The following is a 22,598-nucleotide window of genomic DNA, read 5'->3' as shown; positions in this document are numbered from 1 at the left end:
GATGGGGGCAGCGAGGCGGAGCCGGAGAAAGCGGCCCGGTTCCCACAGCTGCGATTTGCATGGGGCGGCAGCTCTAACCACACGCATCACCTCCGCCGGGGAGCCCCTCGGGGGTGGGAGCCGACGGGACCGCTCGCCGTAAAGAGAATTCAGGCTCTGCATGTAGGCACACAGAGCAAGCGCCCCCAGCGTTAGCTGCTCGGCTGGCTCCCCTGGGGGAGGCCTGGCCGGGATCCAGGGGGTCCCCCAGGAGGGAAACCGCGGCAGACCCTTCCCGCCTCTGCCCCCGGCTCCCCGGCCCAGGAGCAGGGTCTGCGCCATCGGTGTCTGCTGGGCGGGGCGGGGGGCTGCCTGGGAGAGCCCGGGTGCCCTGGAGCCATCGATCGATCGATCGCCAGAAGCAATTAATTGTCGGGTCAAGAGAGGGTGAAAGAGATTTGTCACCAGGGGTCCAGGGGATCTTCCAGCGAGTCCGGCCCCCGGGGGGGAGGGGGGATTCCCGCTGACCAGTCCTGAGACAGAGACCGGGACCCCTGCACACTTCCTCCAGCACCCCCTCGACCCCTCGCCCCCACGGCCTCCCTCTGCGTGCTCCCCACTCGCAAGCTCGACTCTCCCAAGACCACCCCCGCCCCGCGCAGGCCGGGGGCGCGCCCCGCATCGGTGACCTGCGCACCAGGAGGGACCAGACCACCCTCCGGGGGTGCCCACGGCACAGACGGGAGCCCATGCAGAGTCCCAGCAGCCCCGAGTGGCCTGCGACCCGGATCGGATCCCAGGGGCACCACGCGCCGGGCGGGTGACCCCACCGCCATCGCTCTACTTCTCTGAGGCTGCTCCTTCTGCCATGGAGTGGAGCGGAGGACCGGGGTGGCTGAGCGCAGGCGCCCGGTCACATCCAGCTGCGCCTTTCTGCAAAGCCCGAGGGAGCGGCCTCGCTGCCCTGAGCCTCGGTTTCCCCATCGGTAAAGGAGGGGTGATGCCAGGAACTACTCGGTGTGCAATACGCGCCGGCACACAGCAGGCGCTCGGTCCAAGCTCCAGGTCCGGGCTCCCAGCCCCCACCCTGCTCGGACGACCGTCAACGTCCCTCGCACCTGGGACCCCAGCCCCAGGCCCTGAGCCGCGGGGTGATCGCACACGGAGCGCGGGCCCGGGGGACGCCCAGACACGGACGGGACCCGGAGAGGGACGGGGCACGGGCCCCTGCGCGTCCCTCCGTCCGCCCCAAATCCCCGCGCACGCCCCGGCCACGTGCTGCCCCTCGCGTCGCCGACGGGTGGAGAGACGCCAGGAAACCCCCCGGGCGCGCCTGCAGCTCCCGGGAGCCCGAGGCGGAAGCCCAGGCGCAGGCCGTGCACCCAGGCCCCGCGGCGCTTTCCGACGTCCCACGTGAGCAGCACCCCGCCTGCAGGTGCTCAGAAGCCCAGGTCCCCGGGGCGGCCCGGGTGACACTGAGTCAGAGCGAGAAAACTCAGCGGAAACTGAAAAGAGCCCGGGGGCCCCGCTCCCCGAGTGAGGCGCGCTGATTCACAGCTGCGCTGGCAAGTTCCTGCTTCTGCGGCCACGAGGGGGCGGGGACAGGGCCGCGGGACAGCCCCTGTGCCGGGGGTCCCTCTCCACCGGTGGGTGAGCAACGCTCCGTGCACACCAGATGAACGGATCACCCCTGGATTCGCACAACCAGGGGCCCCTGAGGGCCCAGCAGCCCAGCACAGCAGTGCCCCTGGGGCCGCGCGTTGCTGGAGAGGCACACAGGAGGGCCCCACTGGGGCACAGGCTTCTACAGCTGCCTGGCAGGCTGCCCTGTGGTGACCTCAGGATCTGGCTGGAGACTCCAGTTCGAGTTTCCCGGTTCCACTGCTTTCCAGCTGTGTGACCCTGGGCATGTTGCTTAACATCTCTGAGCCACTTCCTCACCTGTGAAATGGAAACTCTCATCTCACAGGGCGGCCTTAGAGACTCAGTGAGCAGATGCATACAGAGGGCCTAGCAGACAGTAAGAGCTCAATACTTACCTTTTTCAGTTCCCAAACTGTCTTTTTATTGAAGTGAAATTCACACAACGTAAGCTTAACCATAGAAAGTGAACAGTTCAGGGCCATTAACTTCCTTCACGATGTTGTGAAAACACCACCTCTGTCTCGTTTCAAAACATTTCCATCACCCCAAAGGGACCCGGACCCACCAGCGGTCTCCCCTACACCCCCTCCCCCAGCCCCTGGAAACTGCTATCTTCCTGTCTCTGTGGCTTTGCCTGTTCTGGACGTTTCACATCAGCGGAATCTCACACCTGCGGCCTTTGGCGCCGGGCTCCTTTCCCTCAGCATCGTCTTCATCCACATTCTAACATGGATCAGCACTTTGTTCCTTTTTAGGGCCGAATAGTATTCTATTGGGAGGATAAGCCAATTATGCTTTTTTTAAATAAGAAAAGTAAATATAAATAATGTTATAAGTAATACAGAAATGCAATGTGACAAAGTATATACATACACACAAACACGAAATAGTAAAATATCTGTCAAACCAGCAAGTAAATAATCATCACGACTGTGATGATGTGGAATCTGGCCAGTGGGAGGAGCCAGCTAACAGAAGGAGGGGACCGTGGGAGCCCCAGAGCTGATGTCCCCTGCTGAGGGAACTTCCCTGCTCAACTGTCAGGCCTCTGGTGTCCAGGCCCTGCTGTGCAGTGTGATCCTGGGCCAGCTCCTCACCCTCTCTGGGCCTCGGCCTCCCCATCTATAAACAGCACGGGAGGGGACCCTCAGGGGGACTTGCCACCTGACACCTGCAATTCTCAGAGCTTCCAACTGTCTCTCAGCCCTGGGGAACGGGGGTCGTGGCGGTCAGACTGTGGGATCCTGACAGGCATGGGACACATCCCCAAGGGAGACTGGTGACAGCAAGGACAAGCAAGCCTGGGAGGCCTGGAGACCCTGCCCGGCGCACGCTCTGGGCCTCACAGCAGGAAAAGGGAACCAGGGTCTGCCTTGCCCTCGCCGGCCCGCCAGGTGCAGCCCAGACACCGAAGGCCCATGTGGGCTCTGGACCTCGCCCTGCCCACGCTGGGCCACATCCTTCCTGGCTGTGGGGCCGCTCTGCACACCGTGGGGCATTTACAGCGTCTCTGGCCTGGACCCACCAGACGACAGTGGCATCTCCCCCAGGTTGGGACGTGGCCCGCCGACCGCACCCACTGGGCCCCCCACAGCCTCTCCCTGGGCAGGAAACAGCACTGGGGTGGGGACCACTGCCCACTGGTCTGGCCAGTTCCAGACAGGGCATCAGCCACTTGAGGAACAAGGACCCCGCGTCCAGCACCCACCCGCCTGCTCCAGGTCAGGGACGCATTCAGGCATCGACACCAGCTGGCCTCGCCCCTGCCACGTCCTGACCCCATTCCAGGCACCAGGGCCCCGAAGCAGATGAGACAGACCCAGCACCTGCACCCCTAGAAGTGACCTGATGTGGGGAGGCAATGACGCAGAAGTGACTGAGTCACTCTGATCTCTAGGGAACAACATTCCAGGGGCGGGAACAGCAAGTGCAAAGGCCCGGGGGTGGGCAGGTGTGTGGCTGCAGCAAAGCAGAAGCGAGCGTAGGGTGGCTCCCCAGGGCCTCAGGCCTCCGGCTTCAGTCCTGGAGGAAGAGGGCGGAGGGTACGGGACAGGAGCTGAGGAGTCCACTCTCCTTCCGACAGGGTCCCTCTGGCTGCAGCACGGGGAACAGGCGGCAGGGACAAGGGTGGACTCAGGGCCCAGGAGGAGGCTACTGCAGTCGTCCAAGCAGAGGGGGCTGGGGGGATCCCAGCGCCTGCTCTGACGTTATTGCTTTTGTTACTATTATTGATACGGAAAGGGAGAGGGTTTCAACCACAGTGGTCGTCTCCTGCAGCACGTTGTTGTCATTATTGCAGAAAGCATCTCAACCGCAGCGGTCCCAGCCCGTCGGGACGAGCACACTGTCACTGCCGGCGGTGTGTGCTGTGAGAGCAGAGGGGGGTCCCTGGCAGTGTCCCCACCCCGGAGCGTCTCAGAAATGTGCAGGGATGTTTGGGGCTGTCCCGTGACTGGCGCTCAGCCGGGGGACAAGTCACCCTCCTCACACAAGTTTCAAACAACCCGGCCGCTAAACAACCTGCCGGAACAGATCCAAACGCGGGTTTTTTTAATGGGACTTTCATGTCTTTTCAGCATCGAAACGCTTCTGATGTCACTCGTCTCGAACCTGCACTTACTGACTCTGAGCGCAAGCCAGCAGCTCCTCGTCTCCCTTCCTAGTTGGGGCGTTACACTGATTGCTGTTGTTGTTGCTAATTCTGGGCAAAGTCAGGACCGTATCAAGGAGGAATTTCAATGCCAAAGAGTAAAGGAGATTTTCCAAGTATATGCTGTAATTACTGTCAGGGTTGTCAGGATGCTGTGTGGTGCTGGGGAAGTTAGCTGACCTCTCTGAGCTGAGCTGCTTGCCTGTAACAGGGGGAAAGTGATGGGGGCTGCTCGCTCAGGAGATTGAGAGGATCAAATGAACTAAGGCGGCCTGTGCCTGCCACCGCGGGATGCACACAGAAGGCACACAGCCCTCAGTCGGGCAGGCGGCCGAAGGGGCTGGAGGCGGGCAGGCAAAAGCCCCCGGCGCAGGCCCCAGCTTGGCAGGGGTGGAGGACAAAATCCCGCACTCCTGCCTGGGCCAGGTGGCCCAGCGCCCGCCGGCTTTCGTCTCCAGGAGGTAAGCCGCCCATTCAAGTTCACATCCAGGATCAAATGAACCTACTTAATCGCCTTAGGGATCTGCCCCGAGCCGGCTCCCCAGGGTCGGTGGGGGGGGGGGGGGGATGGCGGCTGAGCCCCAACTGGTGGAGACCACACAGCCAGGCCAGGCACGGGGCGGAGGCGGGGGTTCGTGGGCCTCCCGCCCGGCCAGCTGCGGTGACCCCAGGGCAGATGCGCGCAGCGGCCTTCAGAGTCGTGCACACATCATCTGCTCACCGTCACAAAGCACCTACTGCGCACACGTCCGGACGAAGTGACTCACTTAATCCCCACGGCAACCAGGAGGGAAGCACTTTCCCATTTTCCAGACAGGGAAACTGAGGCCCGGAAAGGCCACAGTCAGCCCAAGGCAAAAGACCCTCACAGGGTCACCTGCAACCCTCACGACAACCCTTGCGCCATTTCAGAGGGGGAAACTGAGGCAGAACGAGCCTTAAGTCACCACCACATCCCGATGCCAAGCCAGGGCAGGTGGGCAGGGCCCGCTGTGCGGGGAGGGGGCACAGGCCTGCCCTGCTCCCAGCTGCGTCCCGGCACCCAGGACAGCTCCTGGCGCAGCAGGAACCTACGGAACAAAGTCCACACGCGGCACAGGCTCCAAAGAACGCTTCTCCGTGCCCTCCAGACAGCCCACTGGGACCCCGCCAGCCACCAGAGGGGTACCAAGGCGGGGTGGTGGGCGACTGTGCCCCTTGGGGGACACTGGGCGAGGTCTTTTCCGGTTGTCACAATGCAGGGGTGGGGGGGTCACTGGCACCTAGTGGGTAGAGAGCAGGATGCTGCTAAACATCCTACTGTACACAGGGCACCCAACCAAAATAATCCGGCCCCAAAGGTCAGCAGCGCCCAGGCTGAGAAACCCAGCTGAAGTGCACTCCCTTAAGCATCAACTGAGCGCCTACTACGTGCAGGCTGCACAACAACCCTTCACACAGACGAGGTCACAGTGGCTCCGAGGGGTGAGGCTTTGTGCCCCGTGTCACACAGCTGCTGCAGGACAGAGGGGGCACTCGAGCCCAGGTCCCCTGACTCAAAGCCCCAGCCAGAGGCAGCAGGACCCCCACCCGTCCCAGAGGAGGCCGCTCAGCGGGCCAGGGCTGCAGACACGCACAGCTCTCCGCCCCTCGCCGCGTCCCTTCCAGGCAGCAGAGGCCGGAGCCGGCTCTTTTCATCAAACCCTGGAACACAGAGATGACGACGGGCTCTCCTGGGCGGTGGGAACGTGGTCGTATTTCTTTATGGGCAGGCTTTTTGTTTCTTAATTTCCCATTTACAGAGAACACGTCTGTTCTGCTTCTAAAAACCAAAAGTCTTCCTCGTAAGGCAGCTGGCAAACCACAGCCCCCACCCCGAGGGCCTGGCCGGGGGATCCCACGCCCTGCACGGAGCCGGTCCGCTAGGGCGGCCCCCTGCAGCGCCTTCTGCGACAAGCCCCTCCCGGGAAACCGCCGAGGACAAGGGACAGCGCGGGAGCCCCCAGAGGCGCTCGGAGAAGAACCCACACGCTGCCAACGACCGGGTGACATCTCCAGGAAACACACCAGTCACATGCCATGAGTCCCCGTGACAAAATATCATCCACGCAGAAGCTAAAATGCGTCAACTAGATCTAACAGCGCCAACACATCACAAAATCATAATTAAAAAAATTAATCGAGGGGCCGGCCCCGTGGCCAAGTGGTTAAGCTCTCATGCTCTGTTTCACCAGTTCGGATCCTGGGCGCAGACATGGCAGCACTCATGGAGCCATGCTGAGGTGGCGTCCCACACATAAAACAGAGGAAGAAGGGCACAGATGTTAGCTCAGGGCCAGTCTTCCCCAGCAAAAAGAGGAGGATTGGCACAGATGTTAGCTCAGGGCCAATCTTCCTCACCAAAAATAAATAAATAAATAAAAATTTAAAAATAATGATAGCTACACAGGTCTAAACACCTTGTATATTACCATTCTAACCTTCATGTTTTACATATCAGAGAAACTGAGGCATGGCAAGCTGAGATGCCTGACGCCTCCCGGCTGGTAAGGGGCCACGGTGGGGGGGACGGGAACCCAAGCTATCAGAATCGCGGCTCGTAGCCACCCGGGTCTGCGGCCTGTCTAAACGGGGAGAGGAAATCACTGGGGTGAGTTATACAAAAGCTGTCGCCATTCGACCCCTTCTGACCCGCAAAGCCGGCAGCTCCCGACGCTGGCTGACAGCAGACCGCAGAGCAGGGCGCGCAAACACATCCGCACCACCTTCCAGCGGAGGGGGCCGGCCCGGCGTGCGGGGGTCCCCGCAGAGGCCTGGGGACGATGAAGACCTGGATCGGGAGGGCACGAGTCCAGCTGAGGCACGGCCGCCGCCAGGAACAGGATTCGGGGACCTGAAAGTCACCCTGACTTGGTTTTAATAAAAGGCAGCCTCCTGAGCTGGCGGCGCCAGGCCTGGCCCGCGGGACCGAGGCGGGCTGGGGCCCGCCCACCTGCTCCCCTCTGCCCCTGGCCCCGCTAAGGCCGTCCAGGAGGGCAGGTCCCCGGGGCCGGGTGGCGGGGCCTCCTCGCAGGCAGGCGGGAGCAGCTGACCCCGAAGGATGGAGTTTCGTCAACTGCAGGCTTCAGGTTTCTGGGCGCGGCCGGGGCCTTGGCATGGGCCATCGTCTTCCTCTTTCCACTAACGCTGGAAGGAAGCGGGCTGTGCGCCCGCTCCGAGCGTCTGGAGCACCTGCCTCTTGGGCTCAGGGCCGCATGGGACAATCCACCGAGGCTCGTCACGGGAGGGGGACAAGCTGGGGACATATTTTCTTTCTGGCCCTTCCCTGGGCCAGGCAGCCCCACTGGAATCGAAGGAATTAGGAAGACGCAGAGCAAGAAAACCATCCCCACCTCACGTCGCCCCGTCCTCTCAGCAAAGCCTCCGAACGGCCGTCTCTCTGCTTCTGGACGTTCCCTTTGCACTTCGTTTTTTCTCCAGCACAGCCCTTCACAGTCTGCAGGCCGCTCACCACAACCCCAGGTCAAGGCCAAGACACCGAGCAGCCACCTGACTCCAAGGTCACCAGGGCAGGGACACACCAGCATCTCAACGAGCGTGTCGCTCCGGCTGCTGGCTCTTGGGAGGATGTGGGCTCCGCACGAGTTTCTGTCCCCACCATCAGGAATGACCAGGATGGGGTGGCTCAGAACAGCACAGATTCCTTATCTTCTCCTTCTGGAAGCCAGGCGTCTGCGATGACATGACAGGGCTGAAAGCAAGGGGCCGGTGGGACCAAACTCCTTCCGGAAGCTCTGGGGAGAGATGCTCCCGTCTTTTTCAGCTTCGAGACGCTGCCCGCATCCCTTGGCCCCTGGCCCCTTCCTCCATCCTCAAAGCCCCCAGCCCACCATCTTCAAATTTCTGGTTAGACCTCCCACTCCCTCCTCACAAAGACCCTTGTGATTACTTTGCCCACCAGGATCGTCCAGGACAACGACCCCGTCTCAAGGTCAGCTGACGAGCGGCCTTGATTCCATCTGCAAACCTTCATTCCCCTTTGCCGTGTAACAATATATTCACGGCTCCCGGGGCTTAGAACACAGGCGTCTTTGGGGGAGACCATTATCCTGCCTACAACAGGCTCCAAAAAGCTCTGGGCCTCTAGGGAACTGCTCCTACGGCCCACCCCACAAACCCTGAACTCCGAAAGGCAATTATTGGGGTCCACGTGGCTTAGTCTCCACTCCTACAGAGCATGAGTGGGCCGGCCCAGCTGTGTCACCTGTATGGTGAATACACGCCCTTGGGGGTGCTGACTCTAGCCTTTGACGGAAATGTGAATCAGGCAGAGCCCTACGGCCTCTCACTAGAGACCTCCCTCCCTAGGATGACAACAAGCAATTCATCAATCAATATTCTTGGGCAACGGTTTTTGTTTTTCTCGGACCAGTCACAAATCGCCCTGTTGTACTCCCCACACTCCGTTAAGATCCATAACAGGGAAGCCACCATGTCGAAACCTATACATCTTCACGTCCACGCATTCTAGGTCAAGAATGCTGCTCGCACCAGCAAAGCACGTAACCTCGGTGGGGATGGAGGCCTTTGCAAGGCACCACTGACCTGCAGCCAGACACGCGCTTGCGAAAACGTCCAAAGGACCGAGCCGGCCTCGCCCTCACCCCACGGCGGGTGCCTGCCAGCGACGGGGGAGCAGTGGGCAACAGGGACTGGGGAAGCAGAGCCACTCAGGACATCCCCGCTGTGGGTCAACACCCCCACAGCTGCTGCTGACCACGCCCGCTCGCACCCCTGCCCAGGAGCCAGGGCCCCCAGGGACCTGCCAGTCGAGACAAGGACAAGGCGGATCCTGCCCGGTAACAACAGAGTAACATTAACAATGTCAACCATCGCAGCCCGGAAGACGACGGAGGGCAGGTGAAACACTCTCCTTGCTTCAAAGCCCTTGTGGGGCTCTTTCCTGCCAGAGACCTGGGAGGAGTATATCAAGGCCCAGAGAGGTTGTGCAAAAATCATAGCGACCCAGCAGTTGAGATGAGTCTCAAATGCTCAGCTCCCCTCACGGCCCAGCTCCCAGGGCAGGGCCCTCCAGGTGGTTCCACCTCGGCAAGTTCCCCAAGCCCCTCCCTCCCTGATGTCTAGATAGGGCCCAGCGCCCCTCCCCAGATGCTCTCAATGCCCCGCCTCTTACCTTCCTCCCAGCCCCCTCTCAATGTCAAACAACCCAAGGTGCCCTCTGCAGCCCCCTGGCTGCCATCCCAACACCCCGGAAACACTCCTCACAGCACAGGGAGCAGAGGCAGCCAGACACACGGCCCGGGGCTCAAGGGCACAGAGAGGGCAGCGAGAGCCCGAAGGTCACATAGCAAACCCGCAGAGCAACCCCAGGCGCACACACCTTCCGCCCCGGCGCTCGCCCCAGAGAAGCACGTTCCAGGAGGTGCTGCCGCGAACGGGGTGCAGCCCGGGCCCAGGTGCCACGACAGGCAGCTTCCTGCTCACGCTGCGGCTGCTATTTGTAGCCCAAACAGTGGGGTCAGCTTCCTGCACGGCAGAACCGCTGCGGCCTGGGGCCTGCGAGGGTGACCCCAAGGGGGCCGGGCCAGTGGGGGCAGAGCGGAGGGCCGAGACGCCCAGGCCACCCGCTCCGGGCCTACAGTCCAGGGGAAAGGGAGACCTGAGGACAGGCCAGGCTCCAGCCATGACAGCCAGCCACCACCCAGGAAGGCGCTTACAAGCCGCGTGCCCTGGACCACTGACATCGCCACTCTGTGCCTCAGTTTCCCCACCACTGAATGCAGAAATTAACAGTTCTGGCCACATGGGGTTAAAATGAGCCTCACCAAACAGGTGCCCGGTGAGCTCGCTGCAGCGCCCCACCCCCTCAGCTCAGGGCCCCGTAACATCCAGCCTGCCCAGCGCTGCCCAGAGACCAGACACGGAGGGTGGGGACACACCCTGTCCCCAACAGGCCACGTCACAGAGGCCCCCAGCGCCCAGCTGCCCCACTCCCCATGAGGCGGGAAGCAGTTACCGCCTTTCACAGATGCAGAAACCGAGGCACAGAGAGACAGAACTCCGCCCCAGAAAGGGAGCCGGGCGTCCGGCCCTGGGGGTCCTGGAGCAAACTGGGGTCTCCTCTCTCAGCAGATGGCAGCCAGGCCTTGCCGGCCCCGGGAATGTGCCCTAGGCTGCCTGGGGAGCTGGTCTGGGCCCCACAAGCTCCCTTCCTGGGATGGGGTGGGGAGGCTGTGTTGGCCACAACAGCACGCAGAGGCCGCCCACTCACGGGACACAGGCTTATGTCCCCCAGGCACCTGGGGTCGTCCAGCTGTGTGTCCCAGCCTGCCTCCAAAAAACGACAAGGGAACATCCAAGCAGCGAACTGAAACACCCACACGGTGAAGGGCGACCTGCGTGGGGGGGACAGGACCTGACCTGGATCTGCAAGGGGGCACGTGGGGAACACATGGTCAGGGGACCCGGGAGGGGCTATGGCAACAGTCCAGGCCAGCGTGACGGCAGCCGCGTGAGCTCCTGGGCTGCTGTCACCAATGCCCACAGCTCAGAACAACGGGGCGTCTTCTCCCGCAGTTCTGGAGGCCGGCGTGGGAGACCCAGGCGCGGGCAGCGTGGCTCCTCCTGGAGGCCCCGAGGGAGGGTCTGCTACCTGGTCTCCTGGCCGGAACGTTCCTTGGCTGCAGCTGCATCGCTCGTCTCTGCTCGTCCCCACCCCCCCCCGCCCCCCGCCTTCTCTTCTCTTAGAAGGACCCGTCATGTTGGATTCGGGCCCACCCCACTCCAGCGTGACCTCCCCTCAACTCATTACATCTGCAACGACCCTATTTCCAAACAAGGTCCCCAGCTGAGGTTCCGGGAGGAACCTGAGTTCGGGGGGACACTATTCCACCCCGGACAGCGGCCTGGACGGGGTGCGGGGAGTCGAGGTGGGGAGAGCAAAGGTGGTTCAACACATTCGGGTGGTGGGAGCCGGCGGGGGGCAGTGAGAGCCCCCAGCTCAACCCCGGCTTCCGTCCTCCCCTGGTGTGACTGTCACAGGAGGCACCCGGGTCACCCCCTCACATAACTCCCACCCAAACCCCACCCTGTGGACCTGGTCCGAGCCCTCAGGACCCCAGAGGGGCCCCCGACTCCCGCTGGGCCCTCCGCTCCGCTCCCAGTCCAGGGGCCTGGTGCACCAGCCCAGCGGAGCCCCCGCATCTCCCCACCCAGCCCAGCAGGCTCGCCTCGTTAGCCTAACGAGCAGGGCCCCTGTGCCAGGCGGTTGCCATGGCCACGGAGACGGGCCGCAGCACGGGCGGTGCTCCCAGAGGGTCTGCGGTGGCACCGGGGTTCAGCGCGCGGCCAGCAAGGGCCTCCTCCCATGGGGCCAGGCTGCGGGGCTCCTGGCTGACAGCATCTCCCAGAGGGGCCCCCGGGGCCACAGGGAGAAAGCCACCCTCCCCCACATTGAACTGCCCTGCCACCAGTCCCCCCAGCAGACCAGGGGTCGGAGGCGGTGGGCACACAGGCCCCTGGGCGACGAGAAGGGCCTGGATTCTGCGCAGGAAGTGGCGGGAAACCCACAGGGCTCAGGGCCAGCTCACGTCCCTCACCGCCGCCGTGGCCCCGCCTGGCAGCTGCCACAGAGGTTGGACCGTGGGGCAGAAGAGACACTGGGGACCAGGGAGGGAGGAGGCCACGGCCGGCGCTGGGCGGGCGAGAGGATGGCTCGGTGACCCCAGGGCTCTGGCCCATGCCCCCACTCAGGGAGGAAGCCCAGGCTGGGGTCTGGGGGCAGGGGGCAGGGGCCAGTCTGGGGAGGGCTGTGCCTGAGGCCCCTTGGGGACATCCGCGAGCAGGGAGGAGGCTGCTGGACCCACTGCCCAGCCCCGCCGGCCCCTGGCTTATGAGCCGTGGACAGACGGGAGGGGCTGGGAGGTGGCCTGCAGGGAGGACTCGAGGCTCAGGGGGCCCCCACAGCACCCTTGCCTCACCTCCGCCTGCGGCTGGGTTTCACCCGTGGGCACAGTGGGGGCCCGGCACAGCGGCTCTCGTCCTAGGCGGCATTGCACAGCCAGCAAGAGGCGGACGGGGATTCGGACAGTGGCTCATCTGAGACCATGCACAGGCCCTGTGACGCAAGCACAGGTCACCAAGGTCTCGGCCCCGACCCCGGCGAGGCGGACCCCGGGGGCCTCCAGGCCTCCCAGGCCAGGCGCACGCCCCTGCGGGCGGCCGCCCGCCGCCTCCCGACTCCACCCACAGCAGCCCCACGGCCGCTCTTCTGCTTCCTCCAGCTCAGAGAGGCAGCCGGGCCAGGAGGAAGCAGCACAGCGCAGAGCTGTGGCTGGACTGAGGCGCCCCGGGGGCCCGCAGGGGGACACGCCCGCAGCACGGCCAGGCAACAATCCCAAGATCCCTAGCCCCGGGTCCCACACGGGACGCTGCATCCAGGGCAAGGGGAGGAGGCTCGCCGCCTGCCCCCCTCCAGGGCCCCCTTCTAAGGCCAGCGGGTCACGAGGGCCGCGGGGCCCCCAACAGGGACATCTTTCACTGTCCAAGTCCCTCCCTGTCGTCTTCCCAAGTCCCAAACAAGGGGGACATCCAGAGATCCCAGGTCTTGTGGAGGGTCTGACCTTGCTTAAGACACTCCACGGGGCCAGGCCATGGCTTCCTGCCAGAACCGTCCATCGGGAGACCACCTCACAGGCACGCAGGGGACACAAGCTCAGAAGCATCCTGCAGCGTGTTTTCCTCTTCTTGACTCCTGCCCCACTGCAGGTCGGCCCTCAAGAGCTGAGACGAGTTTTAAGAATGCACAGGATAAGATAGAATCAGAGAGCAAGGTCAGAGCAAAGGGAAACATCAGGGACAGGCTAATCTGAAATCAGGATGAAGTAGGTAAAACCAAACCAGACACAGGCCCAGACTGTTGAAGCAGGCTGCAAATTCGACTCTGAGGTTCCTAACAGCCAAAGCAAAGTGGGAAACAAGATGGTTATACGTGACTTTGCAAAAATTGTAAAACTATGTCGCCACGTACAGAAGATGCTACAGCGACTATGACGTGCTATAAGAAGGGGTTACAGCCTAAGGCATCATATAAGAGGCCAAAGATCGTGCCAGAAGTCAGCCAGACTGCCTGCTGCCTTAACCATCCCCCTTTCCTACCTCATTCCACAACAGCAAACTATAACCATGAGCATAAGCACAACTGAGCAAGAACAGTGAGCCAGGCCGGGGGGAGGGTGTGACCCGCACGGTGTGACCCTCAGACTCACAGTGAAAACCCCGCAAGCTTATGTGGAAGTTAACAAGAAGGAGGGGTCACTCCAGGTCAGAGACGGGCAGACATTTTCTGTAAAGGACCAGAGAATAAATATTTCAGGCTTTGTGAGCCTGCTGGCCTCTGTCCCAACTCCTCAGCTTAGCAGTTGTAGCCGGAAACCAGCCGCAGACAACACGTGAACGAACGGGCGCCGCCACATGCCAATAAAACTTTACTCACGGACACTGAAATCTCAACCTCACGTAGTTTCACATGTCACAAAGGGTTCTTCTTCTTTTCATTTTTTTCAACCATTAAAAACGTAGGGGCCGGCCCGGTGGCACAGTGGCTAAGTGCGCATGTTCCGCTTCGGCGGCCCGGGGTCCGCCGGTTCGAATCCCAGGTGCGGACATGGCACCGCTTGGCACGCCATGCTGTGGCAGGCATCCCACATATAAAGTAGAGGAAGATGGGCATGGATGTTAGCTCAGGGCCAGTCTTCCTCAGCCAAAAGAGGAGGATTGGCAGTAGTTAGCTCAGGGCTAATCTTCCTCAAAAAATAAAAAAAAATAAAAAATAAAAAGCGGGGCTGGCCCAGCGGCATAGTGGTTAAGTTCACGTGCTCCACTTCTGCACCCCGGGGTTCGCGGGTTTGGATCCCGGGCGCAGACATACACACTGCCTGCCAAGCCATGCTGGGGCAGCATCCCACATACAAAATGGAGGAAGACGGGCACAGATGTTAGCTCAGCGACAATCTTCCTCAGCAAAAAAAAAAAAATTTTTTAATGTAAAAACCATTCTCAGCTTGCACATCAGATAAAAACAGGCGGTGGGCCGGTTTGGCCCCAGGGCCGCAGTTTGCTGACCTCTGCTCTATAACTTCCGGAATAAACTACAAGATATGTTATAATTGAAGGGAGGAAAGTAAGATGAGAATACGGTGTGACGCTATCTGTGTGTGTGTTTCTAAACAGAGCCCACATCCACGTCCGTGTGGGGGGTGCACGGCCAGAGGGGCTCCGAGGGGAGGTTCCGCCTGTCTGCCCGGGGACAGCGACAGGGAGGGCAAAACGGGAAGGAGACCTCCCTCCACACCTCTCTACCCTGTTTTAATTTTTTCACAGGCCCTTGCATTTTCTTTTACAAAATAAGTCTGTATAAAGCCCAAAGCAAGGGGCAGAGCCTGAGCGTGTTACCTTTCGGTTTTCTATATTTTTCTAATGACAAATACAAAGAAACATTATCGAGAAAACAGAGTGAAGGTAGTTGTTATCGACATGGAAAGACCTCCGTGATGCACGACTCCACCGCAGAATGAAACACGGCCTGGTGGCGCCCCTGGAAACAGCCCCCAGGATGGCCGGGGGGGGGGGGGGGGGGGGGGGGGACACACAAGAGTGCTGCCTGCACTCCGCCCAGGCCCGGAGCCGCCTCCCGAGCCTGAGAAATGACAGCCAGGGACGGAAGTGGGGCCACTGAGCAAGAGCTCCCCCGGCCCTGGGACAGCGGCCTCGTGGGGCCAAAACAAGGAGACCGCTCAGCCAGGGGCCTGGGAAGCGGCGTCTGACCCTGTGTCACCAGAGGGAACAAGGCAGAGGGCCGCGCTGCCCAACGGGGACGGTGGCCCCGAGCCTATCGGGGCCATTGAAATTGATCAGAACGAAATAAAAGTGCCATTCCAGTCCTCGGCACACTAGCCTCGCTGCAAGCGCTCAGTGCCCACGCGGCTGGCGGCTCCGGCCCAGGACGGGGCAGGTCGAGAACGTGCCCAGCGTCACAGAGGGTCACCAAGGGTCCACCGAGGGCACCGCTCCAGGGCCTGAGGGACAGGAGGGGGGGCGAGGGCGAGGCGAGGGAGACGGGGCAGAGGGCCTGGGCTTTGCTGGGGACACAGGGCCGCAGAAGGGGTGCCAACAAGAGGACAGCCACGCCGGCACCGGGCAGAGGAAAACACACGCGGAAGGGAAAAGTGAGGCGCTAGGACCAGGCCCTGCTCCCGCGCACCGGCTCTCACTTCACCGTCCAACCCGCGTCCTCCGGCCAGGCCGCCAGGAGCCACGGCCACACGTGGCTGTTTAAATTTAAGTCAGTTAAAACGAAATGAAACTACCAGTCCAGTTGCACCAGCCACATCTCAAGCGCTCAACAGCCACGTGCGCCCCGCGGCTGCGTGCAGCGCAGGCAGGTCTGGAACAGCTCCCACCACCGCAGAGACTGTCCTCCCAGGCGGGCACCCCCGCCCCGCCCCCTTTAAGGTGAGAAAATTGAGGCTGGAAGGTCAGAGGCTTTGTTCCAGTTATTAACGGATGGAAGCGGGATTTGAACTCAAGTCTGACTTCAAAGGAGGCCTTTCTAGAACCATCTCCAGGTGGAGCGGAGGCTCGGCCCTCCCCCAGGAGGCCCCTCTGCCCTCCCCCCATTCTCCAGGCTGCCCAGGCCTCCAAGCTCCTCACAGCACAGTGATGGAAGGGCACAGGGAGGGAGCCGCGCACACATGTCAATCACCCCCCCCAGCCCAACAGGAGAGGAGCCTGCAGTCTCCAGAGGGCAACAAGCCCCACCCGGCCTGGGGCTCAGGTAAAGAGACAGTCCCATGAGAGGGTCCTTCCCAGCAGCCCTTCAGAGGGAGGAATGGGTCGTGCCCAGCCAGCCCGTCGGTGAGGACCTGGGCTCGACAATCGATTCCACAGGGAAGCCTTCTGTCTCCAAAGGGCGAGCTGAAGTAACAGCAGCTCCCATGACGCAGATCGTGACACAGGGCCTCACGACAACAAAGTCAGAAATATCATCATCATCCCCATCTTAGAGATGAGCAAGCTGAGGCTCAGAGAAGTTAAGTAACCTGCCCAGAGCCAAACAGCAATCCCAACGCTCAGTCTTCTGTCCCTGGATCCTCGACACTGCCCCACGGGTGGAGGGCGCTGTGCTCATTTCACAGCCTGGGGCGGGGCAGGAAACAGCCCAGCCCTGGAGCACCGCCCTGGGATATGGCTATGCCAGGACCTGAACTCAGTGGGACAAGAAATGCTCAGCGGGTTCCCTCACGGGGATCGTGGACAGAGCCCTCCCAGACCAGACGTCCTCCCCTACTGTGTCGGGGGCTCTTCACAGACTCAGGAACCGAAAGAATCTTCCTCGCCCAACTGGGCTTGGCGAGGCGGAAGTGCCTGGGTGAAGCAGTCTCACTTTAGTCTAAAGTAGGGTTGATAATTACGATGATTTTGATCATTAATAAATGGAAGTCACACCACTGTGCGACCTTGGCCTGGGCCGGCCCCTGACCTACATCATCTGTAAAACGAGGAAAAGCTGCCATCTGTCCGTACACCCAGGACCCCTCAAGGTCTCCAGCCACAAGCAGCGCAGGGCTGCCGCCGGCGGTGCAGGCGCTCCCAATGCGGCTGTCTGCAGCCCGGACACGCCATGCTAAATAATTCAAAACCCTGTTTTCATTTCAAAATAAACACAGCCCTGTCGCCAGAGCGAATGCCAAATTTGCATGAATGTTTAAGATAAAAAGAGACTTCAAAGAAAGGCCAGGCCTGCCGCTGGCAGTGTCTCCTCCCCAAATCCTGGGGAGGAGCGCTCAGTCTCCTGCCCCCTGGGGCAGAAGTCTGTAGGTGCTGCTCAAATCAGAAACATAATTCCTTCATTCCGATCCTCTACGGCAGCGCCCCAGAGCAGGTCTGCCGTCAATTCTTGCTGCACCAAATGACCGTCAATTCTTGCTGCACCAAATGACCGACGTCGGTGCCACATCCAAACTGTGTGACCTTGGGCTAGTCACTTAACCTCTCTGTGCCTCAATGTCACCCTCTATAGAATGGGATGATAATAGCACTGACTTTACAGGGTGGTAATGAAGCGTAAACGAGTGGATTCCTGTTGAGGGCAGAGCCTGGTACACACTAGGTGCTTTATATGTTGGCTGTTATGGGTATTATGTGATATATAGTATTTTCCGGCCCTTAGACCAAAGTTCACTTGATAGGTTGTAAAGCCTCTTCCCCACCTCCAAGGACCCTCAAAGGATGTCAGTGGCCTCTCCTAAGCGTCACTTCCCTGGGGACCCCCATACCCACCTCTGGGACAAGGCCTTTCACGATGCCACCTCTGGCCTGTCCCTGGGCCGCCTGGCCCTCCCCGGGTGCCTGGGGCAGGAATCCCCAGGTCCGGCAAGCTGGCCCCTTGCAGGGAGCACAGTCTCAGAAGTGTCACCCGGGGAGGCTGCTGTTGGCGAGGAGACAAGAAAAGGAAACAGAAGAGGAGAGAAAAGCACACCCGCGGCCTCAGGGGCCTGTGATGGGGGCGCCGCCTGGGGAGCCGTGGGAGGGGGGCCGGGCCAGCCCTCCCGCCTGGCGTCTCGGCTTCTCAGCCCAGGAGACCCCCCAGCCGCCAGCCGGGGACTGCCTAGGTGCGGACCGTCCCCCTAAAACTCTCAGCGTGAACCCCCAGCTCTGCACCCCCAGCCTCAGGTAGGGGTGGGAACACAGAACAAGGACACCCCCAGCTCGCGGTCAGGGGGAAGCAGGCCCGGCAGCCTCCCCAGCACGAACGGCAGGCGCTGGGGGCCCGGACTCCCGGGGCCCCTTCCAAGGCCGCGGCCCCGCGCCCAGGCCCCCCGGCAGGGACCATCTCGCTGCGGGCCTGTCTCCAGCGCCCCGCTTTCCGGCAGCTCCGTGCGTGCTCGCAGAGCTCTCGCAAATCTTTAGGAGGCGGCATGAGAATTATTAATGGAGGGAAAAGAACGGATTATGCCAAATAAATCCTTCCCACGCAGCCAAAGCCTCGCCGAGGGAGGGAGGGGGCGCGCAGCAGCCCCACGAGGGGTCTGCATCCCTCACCGGGGCCTGACAGCCACGTTACCATGGACATGGATTCGTCAATAGTATCGATCGGAGCCAGCGCCAATGGCTCCCCGGGAAGGGCCAGGGCTGGGCCGCCGGCTCCGCCCCCGCGTCTGGGCCCCGCGACGCCCCGGGCACCGCGCGCAGGAGCATCTCCAAGGGGGACGCGGCGGCGGCGGGCGCGGGGAGGCCGGACCCAGACCGCCCCCGGGAGCGCCTCGGTCTGCGCATCTGTCCAATGGGCCGAAGGCACCACCTGCCCTGCTCCATCCTCACCGGGAAAAGCCGATGGGCTGGAAAGAAGGCCCCCTTGCCCCCAGACCCTCCATGCCCCAGGCAGGAGATGCCTAGGCCGCTGGATTAAAAGCCCAGTTTTAGAACCCAGAAATAATAATAATAACAATAACAGTGGTCCTGGTAACACACACACAAACCCCCTCTATGCAGTATTACCCTCGGGGCTCACAACCACCCTCTGAACTCGGGGCTGCCATCCTCCCACTTTGCAGATGAGAACCCTGGGGCACAGAGACGCTTAGTAATGGTCCAGGGTCACGCTGCCAGCAAAGTGACAAAAGTAAGATTCGAACCCAAGGAGTTGAGCGGCAGCCTGGGCTCTGAGCGGCTCGGCTCTCCCGGCTCGCGTCTCTTCCTTTCTCACTGCTAGCCCCCCCACCAAAAAAAAAGCACAGGCCACCCACGACGACGTGCACAGCAACGCCCGGGCCGCCCCCCCCCCCCCCCCCCCCGGGCTCTGCCGGCGCGCAGAGCCCCTTCCATCAAAGAAGCCGCAGGGACCCAGATCTGGTCTAAAAAGGGCAAAGTCAAGGCCACCGATAAGACAACCCAACGAGCCCAGAACTCCCCCATCCAGCCCACAGGGATCCTCTCCCCTCCCCCCTCCCTCCCTCCCTCACACATCCTTCCTCCAAATCTGTAAAAGGGAAAAAAAATCATAATAAAACCAGTTCTCACCAACAGGGGGGGAGGAGGAGGGGGAGGAAGGGAGGAGGCAGAGCCGCCAGCACAGATCCGCCTCCGCCGCCTGCACCAGACCCTGGGAGAGCCGGAGCGCGCACAGCCGGCGGAGGACACGCGCTTCCAAAAACACAGACCTACAATGTAAAAATAACGCCGGGCGCCCCACGCTAATTGGGCCCGGGCGACGGCGGCTCACAGGTACAGCGTGTCCCTCCCTCCCGCCCGCCCGCCTGGCCCTCTCTCCCTCCCTCCCTCGGGCTTTTTCCTGCAAGCGTTCGGGGTGAGGAAGGCGCGCCCCACGGTTCCCCCGCTCCCCACGGGTCTCTGGGGATGCTCCCCCAGCACATGGACCTGGGGCCTCTGGGTCCAGCCCAAGTGGGATCAGCTCTGAATTCCAACTTCCCAAACTAGTGGCATCCGAAGTATCCACACAGCCCGGGGGAGGGACCAGGAGGCGGCCCAATGAGGCGTCACCAGCAGCGGGAGGCAGGCCCAGACACCAGGAACACCGGCCCGCGGGGGAGGGGGGAACAAGGGGCGCCTCTCCCGGGGGCACCCCCACCCAGCACCCCCCGGTCCCTTGACCTGGAGCGGCCGCGCCGCCAGCCCCCTCCCCCCAGCCGGCGGGAAGCCCCCATGCGCCCCTCCACAGGAGCCAGGCCGGGGACCCGGGGTGCCATCTCCAAGAGCTCCCCAAACCCGCTCTGACCGCTGGAAAATAAGGCGCAGCGTCGCTCCCCCAAGTCCGGGGCTGCTTGGGGAGGAGGGAGGCGCATGGCGGCCATGCCCCCAGGGCTGGGGCACTCGGTGGGGGGCTGCCCTGCGCATTTCCAGGGCGCCCCCCCGCCGGCCCACCCCCACACCACTTCCCTCCTTCCCGCCCCCTCGCTGGGGAGCTGGAGTTCCCCTAAGTTCCCCGGCGCCCCCACGCACGCGGGCCGCAGTGTCGCTGGGGCGCCTAGCTCCCCAGCAGGCCACCCCCCGAGAGCGCCAACTCGGGAGTGCAGGGGCCCGGCCAACTCCGCCGCGTGCGCAGCCCGAGCTTCCCCCGATCCCCCGGAAGCGTGCCCCGCGCCTCCCCCCCGCCCTCCGCGGGGACCCCCCGGTCCCAACTCACCTCGCGGAGGTGGCGGCGGCGGCGCCCGGGCTCGGGACGCGCTCAGGCCGCCCGGGCGCTCAGGCAAGCGGCGGTGCGGATCCGGCTAGGGGCGCGCAGCAGGCCGGGCCTCCAGCCGGGACGCGATCCTCCCGCCGCCGCCTCCTAGGGCGCCGGCCCCGGGTCCCCGGCCCGCAACTTAGCGCGCATCGCGGGGCGCAGGGCGCGGGCGCACGGCTCGGGCGGGGCGCGGGCGGACGCGGGGCTCCGGTGCGGCCCGGTCTGCCCGCGGCTCCGCTCCCGGGCGGCGGTGGCGGCGGCGGCGGCGGGAGGGGGAGGAGGGGGCGGGGCGGGAGCCCGGGAGGTGGTGGCTCGGCCCCCCGCCCGCCCCGGCCCGGCCCCCTCCGGCTCCTTAAAGGGCCCGCATCGCCTGCCTGGCCCTGCGCGCACCACTCGCGCGCACACGCGCGCGCACACACACACACACTTGGGCGCGAGGCCGAGTTTCTTTTTAGCCCTCCTCCTCCTCCCCAGCCCCAGATACTTCCCTGGAATTGCGTTTCAGCTATTAAATTCTAACTCAGGAGTGGCCAGTGGATGGGGAGGAGGCTCACGAGGAGGGCCGCACGCAGATGCGCGGGGACACGCGCGGTCCAGCTCAGTCCCGGCCGCTGTAGCGCACAGTAGGACGCAGAACTCGCAGCAGCGGACATTCCCACGCTGAGCCTCCCCAGATGCAGGCGAGGAGAGCCCGCGGGGATACTCACGCCCCCACCCCGGCAGACATGGCGCAGCCTGGGACGTGGACTCGAATCTAAGGTCACCCACAGCTAAACAGTGGGACGCACACACGAATGCACACACTAGAACCCCCGTCTCGTGGGGGTGGGGATTCCTGACGCTGGACGCTGCTCTTTCACGGTAGGGCTCCATAATGCGTTGTTGAGTGAACCCACTTGGGACATTCAGGGACACAGATGCGCAGACTCGATGCTGCAAGCCTGTGGTGGGGCACACACGTCCAGGAGCACACGAATGGCGGGTCACAGACAAGCACACGTGTGGACCGCCGCACACAGGCGCTCACAGCTCCGACAGGAACCCCGCTGGCGGCCCTGACAACTGGCTGTCCTCATTCGCCCCCTCCTACCCCCGCCCAGGATGCCCCCCCAACCAGGGGAGGTCTGTTTCAACAGCAGAGGGCACGGGAGCCCCGGCCCGGAGCCTCCCTCCTCCCCTGCTTCCCTTAAGATGTGGGAGAGTTTGAATTTTTTTTTTTTCAGTTCAACTTTCCTTTTTTGGAGCGGCGTCTCAGCAGATTCAGTTGTGCCATCTGCCAACATCTGAGAACCCCCAGGGGGAGCGGCAATGGCTGCGGCGGGGAGGCGGCCATGCGGTTTCCAGGGCCCAGCGCGCCTCCTGCCAGCAGGCGGGGGCTGCCCGCCTCCCCTGCGGCAGTTTGTCCTTCTCTGCCCCCTCCGGCTGCTAGTTCTTGGGGGGGGTGGGGGGGTGGGGAGAGCACCTGGGGCTAACAAAATTTGGAAAAATGGGAGTGTATGTGGAAGGGCGAGGAGCAGTTTGCAGCTTGGAACAGAGGGGGTCACAGGTCAAGGGTCCCCACCCCACCCCGGGGTCTGGCCCCCCAGCTCCGCTGCTATCCAACCGGCCCGTGGGAATCCACCGGCAAAAAGCCAGAGCTGCAGAAGGAGGGTCTGGCCGTCCCCAGGGGCTGGGGGAGGGAGAGTGGGAACAGGGGGCCCCCCAGCCAGCTCCCCCCAGCAGGCAGCCCTCCTAGGCCCATCCCCAGTGTCACCTGAGAACACTCCGGATCTGCATTGTCAGGAGATCCAGCTGGGGTTTGGCCCTGGAAGAGGAGGGTTTGGGGTACCTTTAGGGGTTCCCTCTCCTGGCTTCTGCCTCCCAAGGGTTGCCCTGGGGTTTGGCTGAGGCTGGGGGCATAGGAGGGGGTCAGGCAGGGAGACTGTCGGCTTTGTAACGTCCTGGGGTCACCTGGAAACCCCTCAAGGGAGCCAAGCAGAGACTCCAAGGGCAGCGTCCTCTGCGCGGACCGTGGTGCAGATGGAAACACCGAGGCCAGGAGTGGGGAGGCGTCTTTCCGAAGAGCATCTGCTGTCTCTCACCCCC

The 22,598-nt window shown here is 62.7% G+C and overlaps 1 protein-coding gene across 40 annotated transcripts in view; it reads right to left on the bottom strand.

Moving 5' to 3' along the window:
* Positions 1-20,756, bottom strand: part of NCOR2 (nuclear receptor corepressor 2) — a 206,694-nt gene extending 185,938 nt beyond the window's left edge. For 20 of the 40 annotated variants that reach the window (XM_070515863.1, XM_070515876.1, XM_070515867.1 and 17 more), the window contains exon 1: positions 20,475-20,754. The gene's annotated coding sequence lies outside the window, so the exon portion shown is untranslated. Of the gene's footprint in view, positions 1-20,474 lie in introns of all 40 variants that reach the window. The other 20 variants (XM_044776036.2, XM_070515900.1, XM_070515902.1 and 17 more) reach the window with 3 other exon arrangements.
* Between the last annotated feature and the right edge of the window lie 1,842 nt (positions 20,757-22,598).

This window comes from Equus asinus, chromosome 8, assembly GCF_041296235.1.
Source record: "Equus asinus isolate D_3611 breed Donkey chromosome 8, EquAss-T2T_v2, whole genome shotgun sequence".
Classification (NCBI taxonomy): domain Eukaryota; kingdom Metazoa; phylum Chordata; class Mammalia; order Perissodactyla; family Equidae; genus Equus; species Equus asinus.
This window is presented reverse-complemented; position numbering and strand designations above follow the sequence as displayed.